The 14,998-nt window shown below is 39.8% G+C and overlaps 1 protein-coding gene across 10 annotated transcripts in view; it reads left to right on the forward strand.

Moving 5' to 3' along the window:
* Window positions 1–14,998, forward strand: part of BICD1 (BICD cargo adaptor 1) — a gene marked incomplete at both ends in the record, with an annotated part of 175,661 nt that overhangs the window by 94,517 nt on the left and 66,146 nt on the right. The window lies entirely within an intron of this gene.

Below are 14,998 nucleotides of genomic sequence, written 5' to 3' on the forward strand. Positions count from 1 at the left end.
AAGTTGTCTTTTTTTTTTTTTTCCCTTGAAATCTGGAACTTAAAACAGAAGGGTTTGTTTTTTTTTTTTTTTTACTGACTACTGTTTCTGTATCCCAGTTACTGGAGGACTGATATAATTTTACTAGTTTATTCTTTCTGTGTTGATAGTTAGTTTGTACAAATTATGTAGCAAAGCCTGACACAAGACCGTACACAGGAGGAAGGTGACCGTGTCCTTCAGCTTTGCTAGCAAATTGGCTCTAGCTCACTTTCTTAGACTCTGGCCAGCATTAATTATGGTGAAATGGAGGATAAGGAATAATGACTATCAAGTCCTCATCACCTGTCCTGGGTTCCCTATAGGTTTGTGACCATGTGCTCATTTTGGGTGTGCCTTTTGTGCCCCTAAAGAGTTGACATTTATCAAAATATTTTGTCTCTTTGGCCTGTCTCACTGCTGTGGGTCCCTGTCCATCTCTACTGATCTACTTGTTGCGCTATAGTCTCCTTCCCTGGATGAAGGCTGCTTTTGCAATCTGGGTGTCTGAGAAGTTGTACATGAGTTTGCTACGATCTTGATGGCGTGTTCATCAAGGTGCCTTCAGTGCACACTTTTCTTTTATCTTTCTGCCATTTCTTCTAGTGCTGTATAAATGTAACCACTCCTACATTTATACAGTCCTAAAATTACATTCGGCCCTTTGAAGGCAACCGCAAGGCTGATGTGGTCCCCAGTGAAAAGGAGTTTGACACCCCTGTTCTAGTGGTTTCACACACACATTCATACTGATCTTACTGTTTCTCTTACAAACTTCTATAAATTCAGTTTTCTAAGCAGGGCAAGTACATGCAGGGGAATGCAGCACTTGATGGGACCTCTACATCTTCCTGCTTTCTCCAGGAATGATTGGACATAGAGGATCTCCCCAGTGTCCAGCTGCTAGAAGAGATCTTTCCTAAGTGATCATGGAAAGTGATTATTTCATGTGAATTTAACAAATTAACCAAGATTATAATGTTTTCTGTAGCTGAGTGGAATGACATACTTTTAACCTACAGAAACTCCTGGGACAAGTGTCTCCCTGGCAGTAGGTCCTTTACTCCCGTTGAATGTTCTTACTTAATGGTTGCACTGGACTTGCCCATAATATAATACAAATTAGGTTTAAATAAGAAGTAAATATATGATGTTTACTCACAAGTTCCAATTAAAATATGTGACTGTAATTTCTGTTGCAGGGGTTAAAAAAGAAGTTTATATCTACTCATCCTAAAATCATATCCTACAATCTTCTTGGTAGCAGGCAATCAGCTGCAAACACCTAACCATTAGGTTAAAACTCACATGTCCTGAAGACCTGGAGCTCAGTCACAAACAAAGAAGAGAGTTAGAAAAAAATACATCTTTGTACTCAATTCCTTCCTCTGGGGTCTCCCTGGAATTCCTTCAAATGCAAATCTCTCTTCCATTTTCTGTCATGATTATTGATCTATAAGTTATTCAAGAGGCAGTTTCAGTACCTGTCCTCCCTAGAATATTGATTGTCCTCATTTCTTTGGAGATAATAGCAACCCCTACTGTGAGACCAGCTGCAATTATTTTCTGTTCTAATGCTAAAAAGAAACAAGTCCTAGTAGTTAGTTAAAATGCAAGAAAAGAATTTACTTGAATAAAAATAAGGCTGATAAACTGATTGTTGTTATTAAGATGAAGTTGGACCCTGAGTATTAAGTCCTTGGCTATGTTGAACTTTTTGTGGAATTTCAATCAATGTATTTAAACATAAATGGAATTAGTGCAGTCAGTTCATTACCAAGCTTACACTACACACTATTATGATTAATTACTTGAATATAATAAGAGATAGAGAGTGATTGACACCTACCTCAGGGTCTTAGGAGTCTTGTCACACTGAATTACACCCTTATTTCACCTTGTGCTCAAAGGAGTCTCACCCTTGTACAGCTCAGTAAACCTTGGTCCAAACACATAAATCCTAAGGCTGCAATGTCCGAGTGCCTGCAGAAATGACATGTCCTTCTACTGCGTTTATGGACTTTGTCTGCCTGTCTTGGTTTGGGTACTGCTAATGGGAAAAGGCAGGCTTAACTTACTCCAAATCTTGACAAGCACTAAGGTGGGGGAAAAAATGAAATGCCTGGTACATTTTGAGGTGAAGACAGTAATTAGAAGCTGCTACGGGTAGATTGTTACATTGAGAAAGTAATTTGTCTCTTTAGCCAGTATATATGGCGATCTAATTAGAGGGGAAAAAAAAAAAAAAAAGGAAGAAAAAAGGATGGTCTTTATGTGAGCAACTGTACTGAGTGATGTAAAGATAGATTATGGATGTAAGTCACCTGGCTGTATCCTGCCTCTTCCCCTCCCTGCCCACCCCCTATTACCCTCAAGAGAATATGCTTTATAGTTGTTTTTTAAACCTTACTGAAACATCTCATAACCTAAACCAAAAAATAATCACTCCTTTCACCTTCAGACTGAACATAAAAGGTTTGAAAAACTGCTGTGTGCTTCTGGAAATTGCATTTTTGCATAGATGACAGAAATTTACGGTACTTTATCCATGTGCTCAGTCTCTTGTGATACTGAAGACTGATAGCTAGGTTTTCAAAAAGTGACCCATGTTATTGGTGCTATATCCCTAAATAACACAGTTGGTGCTTCTTTGCTCTCTAGTCTGTCATGGGAATTCTTTCTGAATGTGTTCTGCTTTCTGAATTTGCACAGAAATCCATAGTCATATAAATGTGTATGAGCATTTAGTGAACCATCAAAATACACTCACATGAATGCCGATAGCTTCTAGGAATCTTGGGATTTCCATAGCACCAGAGTTTAAAAATTCATGACTTTTTGCAAGTATCTGCCTTATAGTCACAGCTGATGTCTTTAGGGCAGCTTGACCTGGATCCCTCTTGTTATAAAAGGGAATATATCAGGCTTTGGTCTCTGGAGATTATGCATCTCAATCTGGGAAAGCAAAAAAACCTGATTTCAATGCTTATCACTAGAAAAAGATGTATTTTTTGAGAAACTTGAGCATTTGTTTCACCCTGATGGTGAATGATAAACCTAGAATCTCTGTAGACAGATTTCTTTCTAGATTCATGTTAAAATGATCAAAAGATAAAAACACCAGCAGCATTATTTTTTGATGTAATAAAATCCCTAGAGTTTTGGATAGGAATAGTATTAACCATCACCTAACTAAATAAAAGATACATTTTGGAAAGTAGGCAGTACTTTTCGTTCTTTTTTCCCACCAAGACCTCAGAAAGGGCATGTACAAGGTTATTTGGAGAGTCTTAAAACTGATGGAATCTGAAGAAAAAAAATACACTGATTTTAGAACTGAGGCCAGAGAGATCATTTTTAGCAGTCAAACACCAGATTTACAAAATCTGTATGTTATGCATTATGCAGTTTATGGTAGATGGCCTCTGTGTGTGGAGAGATCAGTATACTTATTAACTCTTTAAACATTTTCTGGCCATGTATGAATTGCATGCATTTATTACGAATGTTAAAGAAATACTCTTTTTTTTTTTCAATATGTTTTTCTAAAATAATTTTTAAGTTCTCTGGTGTTTGTTTTTTCCTATTTAAAACCACTGTTTTCTTACAGTCAGGAGATGAGTGACTTTTTTCAATTTGTGCCACTGAATAATCTTTCCTTATGGTAACCATAAGAACTTTGGATAAAGAAGATTAAATCACTACCGTGAGAAGTTGATAACTACACAGAGGTGATTATACAAGCACAAGTGACCCAGCTCAGAAGTTGGAGCAGAAGGTTCTTGTGATGAGGTCATATTCCTCCTCCATGAGGAGGCTGAGTGCCTTGGAGCTGGGCATCTGACTTCAAGCAGGGGGCAACTGGAGGGGAAAGAGCATGAAGTAAAGAGGAGATGCAGGTGAAACTGTAGAAAATGGAGATGAAACATGATGGTATAGTTTGAGTTGTGTAGGTGTTATGACACCAGGAGCGGGATTTGTGTGAGGTGGGTAGATGGATGCTTTTGTGTCTGAAGAGGTTGCAGGTATGCGTCAGGTTTTTTTTCAAGACGACTAGTAAAGAGGAGGAGGAATAACATAAGAACATCAGGAAGCAAAGGGTTAAAACTTATAGTCTGTGCTATTAAATATCACTGCAGCAGCTGCTGGGATTGCAGAAAGAATTCAACACCTGGGTACCTGCAGTCCAGGAGATGACAGATGAACAGGGAGGTTTATGTGATGGCAGTGTTAATGGGCCATGGCAAAAGCAGACACCTGGGCTAGCAGAGGCCAAAAGCAGGAATGAGGGCAGTGGAAAAGTGGATGGGGAGAAGAATATGAATCGGTGAGGCATTATGTACTGAAACCAGGTGGAAAAAAAACCTCGGATGAAGCTGTGCAAACCCACTGCCCTTGAAATCAATGGCTAAACTTTATTTACTTCAGCAGTACAATGGTCTCGTACTTCATGCTGGTCAGGTAACTTATGAGTGTGGCAGCCTGGACTTTTTTTGAGAGGAACCTATGTATGATGTAAAGCATGAGGACTTGTGCTGGATGAATCATTACAAGAAATTTTACTGCTAGCTATGGCCATTCCAGAGTGTAACCTTATGCTATGTCGCCACATCTGCATTCCTAAAATACATGAGAAATGGAAAAAAAATATATAGATATTGTCTTCAAGTTGACTTTTATTAAACAAACAAACAAACAAACCTGTTGTTTCTATACCAAATACACCTTAAAAAATTCCTAATTGGCTTTTTCCTATTTAGAAATTATAATTTATCAGTCTGAAGAGTTAGGGACTTTACTAATTTTTGACAATTCAGAGTAAATCCTATAAACTTTAAATGTGAACACATATCTAGTTAATACCTACACAAATTTCAGGTTCTTATTTTGTTACTCTAGGTTTAGATTTTAACAGGATTTGGGTACATAGTGCTTCCTGTTTAATGGAGGGTGTAGTTAGGTCCAAAACTGAGATCCTTATTACATTCAATTGTCACCTACTCCTGGAGGCTCGTACCGTCATTAAGTGCCTGTGTTTCCACCTGTAACATTTTCTGCCCATGTAAAGGTCTCTTTCCTGATGCATTCAGGAACACCTCTGGCTTGGACTGAAGTCTTTTACTACACTGTTGCTGGATATCAAGCCCTGTTTTAGGAGCTACGTGGATCTTCCAAGGAGATGTTTCCCTAGCTGACCTCCTCACCTACTGATGTCCTTCCACTATCTGGTTCTGTGGTTGTGGCAAGGTTTGGGTCTCCAATTTCTTCTCTGCCTGAGGGATTATGAATGCAGTTCCCCCTCTGAAGAAAGTGCCCTAGCAGTCAGTTGCCAGGCTCCTCATTTCTTTGGATGAAGCTGTTCCACTTTGTTGGGGGATAGTTATTATTTTGTGGGTCAGGGAGAGCGAGGGTGAGCAAGCTCATAAGAATGACTGTAGCCTAAAGGCTAAACCACTCAGGTGGGAATAGGCAACTAGTTCTAGTCCCTATTTCAATTAATATTTAATAAGTACTTAAATATTAATTGGAGCATAAACCAGAACCCCAGTCTCTCTTCTGTGAGGTGACAGCCCTCAGCAAAGGCTGTCTCCATCTCTCAGAGAGAGCGTGGTCTTCGGCCTGGATCTCCTGTGGCCAGTGGTTTGGCTACTGAGCTCTTGGACGGAGGTAGCTCCAGGTTACCAAATGAAGAAACTTCCTCTGACTCCATGTTGAAGAAAGATGGAAAAAATAAGTCTGGGAGAGGAATCATTGCTATGAACCGTGTATTACAGGAAGCACCTTTTAGCGGCCTGGCCACAGGGACAAAGCTCTCTTAGAGAGTAGTGAACTCTCTTCGATAGAAGCTTGCTTTCCCTCATAGTTGTCTAATTTTCTTCATGCATAGAATAAGGAACCTGTGATTGTGCTTTGACAGTTATCCTAGACAGTGAAGTGATTTAAGTGACTGCAGTGTTGAGTGTGACGATGCATGCAGCATCCTTCCATGATCTCGCCTGCTCCCTTGTGGTGTCGTCCTGTGCTTCCCAGTGGCCTCATCAACAGAGTTATCCCACTCAATCTACTGAAGAATGGAAGTTTCTTTTGGCATTTACACTGATTAAATAAAACCTACAGCGTAAATATCGTTATCTTCTTACTAGTATTATGCCGGTACTTGTAGCAATGGCTTCATCTCTAGAGGGAGAATGAGTAAGGAAATATGGTGAAGTATTCTATGTGGCCATTGGTAATGGTGTCTTTGTCTTCATGTACCTTCATGCAAGCACTGCTTCTTGAAAAGAAGCTGTAGGAATGTGAGCCAGAGCAGGCCATGGAGATGACTGTGGGGGGTCAGAGCTGCCTGAGAAACAAAGTGCAGCCTCAGCGTGATAGAGAGATGGCAGAACTGGTCCTCTTGTCAGGAGAGCACTCCCATCAAATTAAGGGCAGTATTATCATAGCCTAATTGACTATATTTACATTCCTTTGTTCTGGAAGTTTCCTTCAACTGGCTGGAACTGGCTCTGAATTAGGCTTAGAACATAAATCTTTGCCCACTGGGAGGTGTTTTTCTTTTCTCTCTCCTGTTTTCAGAAGAGCCCGCTGAAGGGAGATTTTCCAGCTTGCTGGTGCCTAGTTGCCTAATAAATATTTCTCCCTACTCTGCCAATAGTGCTAATGGTTGGGATTTTTTTTGTCTTGAGAGGCTAAAAGTTTGCTAAAAATGCGTTGTTTCCTTCTACTTTCAGGAAAAGCATTCAGATTGACCTTAATTGTAATTATCTTATAATAGCATAATGTTCTGTAACATGGGAAATTTCCTTAGGTATTGCTGACCTGCTTCTAATCAAACTCCAGTGTATACATGTGTCTTATCTGAACCTCTTTAAAAACATGTTAACAGTTTCTGTGAGCAGTCAGATGTTAATGCTTTTCCCGTGAAGGCACCTACTTGTCTATGCCCTTATCTAAGCTGGAGAGAGCTGCAGGATCTCCTGGGGCTTTAGGCTGAGCAGAATGGAGAGTGACCCTGTCCTTCCTCCAAGTTCCTGTCCACTTGACACAGTCTCTGGAAAATCAGCAGTGCATTTTTTTAAGTGAAGGCCACTGGTGGGTCTTCAAGTGATTGACAGCAAGTGATGCTTTTCACTGTCACAGCAGGCCATGCCTTTAACCCTTGTTGTGTTGGTTTTTTTTCTTTCTGACACTTACACACATATTTCTATTCATATTACATTCATATCAGTCACACTATGTCTTGTACAAGTGCCTACATCTGCTCACTTCACACTGATGTGGACCAAGGTGTAATCCCTGTAAAACAGGGCCACTGCAGAGTTTCTCTTAACAAGCTATGATGGTGGTATGCAGATGGGTTTGGTGACTGTTGTCACCACAGGCTGCGATGGGAAATCACAGCCGCAGAGCACACTCAAGTGTAAAGCCTGGCTTTGCAGCATGAGGCAGTCTGGAAGGTACAAAACTGTGGAGATTGCCATCAATGGGAGTTCACCAACAAAAATTTATTACTAATATTTGTGCAGTTTTTACAGTGGTTTTGTGAGGGTGTTATTTTGTAGAGTTAGATGCTAATGGTTATTAAAGGTTTTCTCTGCCCTGTGCATTTACTTTCCCTGCTCACAGAACTTTACTTCTGAAAAGAAACAAAATGGCTTTCTTCATGTCTTGGAGACAGAAAAATACAGCAAGCTATGACTTGTAATCCTACCAAATCTCTCCTCATGCTGTGAAAGGGATAGATTTACTAGTGGCCTGATACTGTCTGTCTGTCAAAGAGCGAGCTTTGAGTATAGGCAGCAAGATCTGTCCTGTTTGACTGCTTCTAAGTGCCCTTATTAACAGATAAGGGTTTAATTATAAATCTGCCGTCCAACTTCATCTACTACTTGGTTACCACCAAACACTTTCTTGTAGCTCTTGTTTCATGCATTGGCCAACAAACCACTTTCTTTTGCAGGTGAAGCCAAAGGTACCTGTGGTAAGAGTCACCCTTTTATTTCCTGAAATATGGTTCATAATCCTAAATTTCTCAAGTCCTATAATTGCTCATAAAATGATTGTTTCCAAGCTCATATTCATCATAAACACCAACTGTTGTAGAACAGAAAGGTCAACAGTGCAGGATAAATACGTTTTGTTGTGTTTTTTTTTTTTTCTCAGGGTAGTTGTCAGCTGCTTCTTCTGCTGTTCTTGCCCTTGAATAATACCTGCAAGCTACCAAAAGCAGATTTGGTTGGCTGTGTTTCCTGTTAATGAGCCTGAAACAATGACTTAGGATGCAAACTTGTGATCTGACACATGCATGACACCGTTTTATTTGGCAAGGTTCAGGCGTTTAGCTCTGCTGTGAATAACAGAGTCAAACAATGGACAGTAGGGAGGTCAAAAAAAGGCCAGGCGGGATAATGGAGCATAACCAAGGGACTGTTGCATAAATACAAAATGCCTTATTATAAACACTCAATTTCCCAGCTCTTTCTTTTCTGAAAGGGTCCTTTGCATGGCCTCAAAGAGAAAATGAGAGAGGGTGTACTTTGAGCTGTGCTTCGTAATCTCTGGGCAGTAATTAATCAAATCAGGATCTGGCAGTGCTTGTTCTTACGTAAGATCTGTGAAATAATGACCCCTTATTTGTGCCGAAGTAACGTTTCAAAGCCCTTTATGTACCCTCCTGTACAAGGCATTCTGTGAGAACATTCTGAGAGGCGAGCTTGTGGAAGCCAGAGGTATACCTGGATTTAAAGAAGAGCCAGACAAATTTCATGGAGGATGGGGCCATCAGTGCTGCTGCTTATACCTGAAGATCCAGACTGAGCACCAGCTCAGAAAGGTCTCAGCCCCTTGATGTAGGGGGCTGGGAGGGGCTGCCAGGGAAAGCATCGTCATATAACATCTCTGTTCCTCAGGTATCACACACCTGTGAGCGGACACTTGGATGCTGGACCAGCAACCCTCTGAACTTGAGAAAAGGCTCATTTAGTGTAGTCTTTACTTTTTACAAAATGCATAACTTTTCCGATTTGTTTTTGTTTCTAAATGAGGAAGCCATCATAAGAAATGCATGTGCTGACTCAGTCTTCTCAGTATTAATTTGCTGGTTAAGAATAACTTGGGCTTTTGTCTATTCAAGTGGTGTGGAGTAAGATGGGTTTTGGCAGTGCTGGGATTAGCTTCATTGCCAACTTTTAGAGAATCCTTGCAATGTGATTGGGACTCTGAGGAGCAAGAGCCCAGGAGCTGTGCTGACTTGTACCTTGTGACTTCATTCATTTGCCTGGGATTAAGCGGGAAGGGAAGAATACCCTGAGTGCCAGACTTTCTGAAGTTCAAGTCCAAAAGCTTAAGCACTCTTCCAGATAAAGACATAACAAGAAGGAGCAATTTTTGCTGAAAGTCCTCACTGCATAAGCAAATAGAGCATAAGTTTTAGTGACATGCCACTGATAGAGAATATAAAACAAAGAATGAAAGTTTGTTGTCCCTGTTCCAATGAATTCCCTTTGATTTTTTTTTTATTTATTTATTTTAATACCCTGAGCATTTCCCAACTTAAAAAAGAGAAAAGAAAAAAAAAATAGAACAGTTAAAGACTCTCTGAGAGACTGATGCAGTTCTTCCCAGTCATTCAGTGTTAGAATGTGCCTGGGAATTGTTGACTGTTTTATGCCTTTGGGACTTGTTGGGGTTACAGCGTAGCAATCTTGATTTACTCCCAGTCGTCAGTACACAAGTGCTTCAGTCTTATTTCTCTCCTTCTGGGGGTCCCCACATGCATTGTTGCATTGCCTGACTTTACTTTCTGTTGTTGACTTTCTCCTGTTCTCTGCATATGGATGCATCACTGCCAGTTTTCTTAACCTGCTTCCTCCTGAACTTTTGATACTGCTCATGACTAAGCAGTGCAGAACTGATGGCACTGAAGAGTCATTGATTCAGATATGAGACCCACCAACCCAAACTGAAAAACCTAACTATCTCTTCTGGTGATGTGATTAGTACTTAGATCTTGAGGGAAATTCATGCATGCTGATCACACGTGGACTATAATTACCAGCCAAGGTAGTTGAGCTTCCAGATCTGCTCTTGTTTGTCGAAAAAACACGTTTATTTTCAGTGTCTTCTTTCTTGTCCTTTAATCAATACTGATTTATTTGTAAGGGTTTCTCCTGGGACCTACTAGGTGATTTTGGGAAATGGGATTTACCTTTTCCTAGGGAAATGTCTTAGATACCAGCTCTTAGGTCACCAGCAATGCTCTGTATCTGACCCCAGAAGTGGGTGATTTGTTAGGTGCAGAGTAAGACTGAGCATGACACATCTAGTACATATATTTGGATATATATATATCTCTTTGGTAACTTAGGAAAAATTTCCTTGGCAAGAAAACCATCAAAAGAAAGAAGCCACATAGAATCAAAACCTATGAAACCCTGAAAAATATGAAAAAAGAGTGACTTTGGGGTTTGTGTTTTTGTGCTCTATGTGATGGCATCCTCTTATTGGGCTCCATTCAGCCTACAACTTACAAACTGAATTCTGCTCTGTGTAGCAATGTGATGCCATCTTTAAGTATGCCATTCTTTGTGGAGTAGGCTCTCTCGTTCAATTCCCTTTTCTGCCTCAAAACCCCAAACTCATTACCAGTTTGGCACTGGTCTGAAATCATTAATATGTTCTTGGCTCCCATCATCTGTGCTAATTGTGTTTTCTGCAACAGACTCTGTTCTCAAGGGGAAAACTATACGAGGAAGATGACAAGAGGGTGAAGAGCAGCAAGGAACTCAAATATGCCACCTCTTTTTCTCCCTTTGACCTTATTACAATACAAAAGACAGGCTGGTTATTTTTAGTTTTTCTCAACAGTCAGTGCCAGTCAGCATCCAGGAGGAGGGCAGCAAGTCAGGCAGAGGTCAGACAGTGTTATCACCCTTTCATTGTGATGGTCAAATCCACTTTTAAGCTTCAGGATTGAGAGAAATGCACTTTTGCTGGCAACTGTTTTAGACGTGTACGTGCAGATGCTCATACGTAATCAGAGCCTGTCTGCTTCTGTGGTGTTATTGCTCCAAAAACCTGTCAAATAGGTAGGACTAGATATGAATGTAATTTTTGTCTTCACTGCTCATTCATTCTGACTGTGTAGCCTTGTCTCTCCTTCTGAAGCACAGTCCATTGGCTCTTTCAGCCAAATGTGCCTTGAAGGCATCGTTGTAGATATGTGCTTTTCACTTCAGCGAAACAGTCAGGATGTCTGTTCTGATACTGTCTGTGACCTCTATGTGAAGAATGGCTGTGGCATTACAGTGTCAGCTTCAGACTGAGGTGGGTTAAAAATGGGCCATTTCCCATCAGTCCTTCATACCTACTCAAAAAAAGTGGGATGCAAAGGCAATACTGTTCACAAATGCAGTACTGTTAGTTTTAGCTAATGAAACAGGGTAGTTTCAATTTGTTGCTCATATTCCCTTGTGTCTCGCTTGCCCAAGGGAAGTGGCAACGCAACAGCAGTGAGAAGAAACCAGGTTCTGGTTCTGTGCTTAGTAGCTGTATGTGATTAAAATGGCAAGGGCAAAATTCTGGTCAGTGTGGAGAAGGGAAAGTGATTCTTTTCCAAACAGCTTCTCAGAAAGGGATGATTTATGTGCAGTCACTAGCTGCCCCTCTCAAATGAGGTGTGCAGAGACCTCAAGACAGAAAATAAAAACAGGGAAGAAAAAGTAAAATGTTTAACCAATAGGTATAGTACAATGTTGGTTTTCAAGTACCTAAGAATATATTAGTTAGAGAACTTGAATATATTGGTCTATGCAAGTCAGCAACAAGGTTCCATAAACTGATTCTGCTTTGGTTTGCTCCAGAAATCTGAGAGCAAAAGGATGGCCTTGGTTTGTTGTCCAAGTCTTCAAAATCGATCTAGGAGAAGAGTTGAATCTGCAGACCCTTTTGTAAGATGTCAGAAAGGAGGTTCCAATTCACAAAGACATCCAAGCAAGTTTTGAAGCAGAAGCATAAAAGGTGTCTAAGAAAGCCTATGGATAGGCTTATTCATGATACTTCCAGACATGTTCATAGGCACTTCATAGAATTGATGGTCACCTTGTTTTGGCAGCAATTCTGATAAGCATTTTACTATGCATTAAGTAGTTAAACAGGTAAGAAATAGCTGTAGATGTAGATTTATGTCATCAGTGTGGTTTTGACATTGATTTTATTGCAGATGTTTAAATATCATCAGAATATTTTTTGTTTTGGAGGCTGAGAGGTACAGCTGTTTTTCATACAGCTTGGTTTGGTCATGCTCTGTAAATGTTGGTCATTATTTGAAGCCAGTCCCTTAATAGCTTTAATGTATTAGATTTTTACATTGTTTTTATGTTTTAATTCTTTGCAAATGCTTCTAAAAAGCCAGTTATGAATTTTCCATTGCCACTTTTCTTGCCCTCTAAAAGTTATGAATGAATCTTTCTCCTAATCTCACTACATGATTTCTTCTTACCAAATTTGTTATGAGATGGAGTTACAAACCAGAGTCATAACTCTGTTTTAAAATAAGTCACTGTACAGGTTATAAATTAAACAGAACCTTAAATTGCTAATAGAGTGTAAAAATACTATCATATTGTTAGTCTGCTTAAAATTCTATTAACATCTTCAAGGTAGAGAAACATATTCTGAAGTTTAAAAGTGTAAATTTTAGAGCATGGGGAATGAAAAAAGCCCTATGTGGATCTGGAAACTTGAAGTAAGAAACAACCCTGTTAGTGTTTTTGTTTAGGAAAACCTCCTCCTTTTAACATGTTATCAATAGTAATAAACTCTTCTTGTATGATCAGCTCTAACACAGGGCAGCTACACCACCTGCCTCCTGCTGAATTCAGGCTGTAATTGCCTGGGTGAGCTGGGGACTACTCTGCAGGAATTCAATGAATACTATTAGCCAGCCTCACACTGCAGCAATCTGAAAGGCAAGGTGAAGCAAATACCAGTGCAGCTTCAGCAATATTTATGTGGATTAATCATTGTTTTGTACCCATTTACTTTCAGGAACTGTATTTCCTTTTCAGACCAAATAAATACATGCTACAAACTGAAACTCTGAAGTTCCCCTAGCAGAGTTTATATTTTTGTTCTTAGCTGAACTTGGAAATATCAGAAATATCGATTCTTTGCACGGTCATAATAACCAGTGCTACAGCTTCTGTACCGTTGTGCCTTGAGGCATGAAGAGCCATGATAATCTATTTAAAAGCAGGATAGTTAGCAAAAATTTTGTTCGTTGACTAGAACTGGAAAGGTTCTTGCTTCCAAAGTTAACAAATTTACCAGAGATTTTCAGCCCTGTTATCATTTCATTAAAGATCATGGCATTCTTTCTTTCCGTCAAGAACCAAGTACAAAGACTGGATTATCATTGTGTTTTTCATATCATGTTGCACTGACCTTTTCCTTAGGGGGGGCTGTAAGCAAGCCCAGGACAATAAAACCAAATTAGGCTAATTTCTTCTTTTTTACATGCTGTAACTTAAGGAAATTTAGCCTTGACTATTTCTTTCCTGTCCACCACTGCAGCAAAATTCTGTTATCAAAACCGTGCATCTTACAATGTTTGAAATATCAAAACTTGTCTTATTACTGAAACTTGAAAAAACAGTCAGTTATTGTTACATGTATTTAAACATTGTTGTTTAATAGTTTTTTTATGCCAGACTTCATAAGAAAACTCTCCTCTTGTTTGTGCCTTGAAGTAGTGGAGGCTGCTCTAAGCATCATTCCCATTTGAGGTCTGGAAGGTCAAGTTATTTTTAAAGTTATTGCTGCAGCTGAAAAACAGTTCAGGCCCTATAATGGTGTCATTCACTGGTGTGGTAAAAAGGGTTGTGAAAACAACAGCAAAGTAAAATAAACACATGTCACTCCCTCCACTGAAGCACATAACTCAGGGACTTTTGGGGTGCAGAGCCATGTGCCTTCTCCTCCTCTGGCTTTCTGCCTTCCATCTCCTGTCTGTAATGCATCAGGAACTTTCATTATTTCAGCATGATTGGGGTTAACTTCTAAGCATGATTTATTGCTGCCTCCTCTGTGAATACATAGCCTGTTTTTTCAGCTACACTGTTTTCCATAGGTTCAGATTTTTTTTTTCTTGCTCTGGTTTTCACTGTGTAGTGTGGGGTTCTATTGCACAGCTTGATAGCCTATTATTGTTCAGCCAAGGGTGAGGAAAAATAATTTGGTCTGAGAAAGGTTGTATATGCAATAGGGATATTACTTTCAGTTGTTTTGGTAATGATCTTCATGTTCTCCAGAACACTATTTATTTTTATTATTATTTAGTATTTTCCTAGAGTTTTTGCTACTTTTCTTTTGGAAAAGAACGGCAGCACTGAGGCGCTAATTTGGCCCTTCAGCAAAGTGCACTTGTAGTACAAAGTGTCTGTCTCCCCCTTTCCCCCGATGCTGCAACTTCTGCTGGTGCGTGTGGTGGAGCCCTGTCCTTGCACCCAGCAGGTCCATGCAGTACCAGTACCTTGCATTTTCACATACCTTGGAGTGAAAAGCTTCACTGAAAAGTAAAAATGTCATTTATTTAAAGAACTTCCATTATGCAGAATTGACAAATTATTTTAATAGCAGATAGTTTACCCAAGGTGAACATTTTTCTCTATTTATGTACTTCATTTTGTTTTTTTCAAAAGAGGCCTTGGACTTCGTTTAAAACAAATTATTTATCCCATACTATTGTCACGCAGTCCAAGCCACATACTATCCCTCCAGTTAAATCCAACCAGATCTAAGATGTAGTTTTATTGGAATGTTTAAAAGTGATGGTGGAGACGTGTCTGGGTGCGTGCTGAGCACTCGTAAGTGGCTGGGCTTTCAGAAGGCAAGATCCCAATAAATGTGGTCCTAGTGGAGGTTTCCCATGGTTCCAGGTCGCTGGCTGGCACCTGGCGATGGCATTTGGGGCTAATTCAAA

The sequence above is a fragment of the Streptopelia decaocto genome (genome assembly GCF_964273445.1).
Source record: "Streptopelia decaocto genome assembly, chromosome: 1".
NCBI classification, from domain to species: Eukaryota; Metazoa; Chordata; class Aves; order Columbiformes; family Columbidae; genus Streptopelia; species Streptopelia decaocto.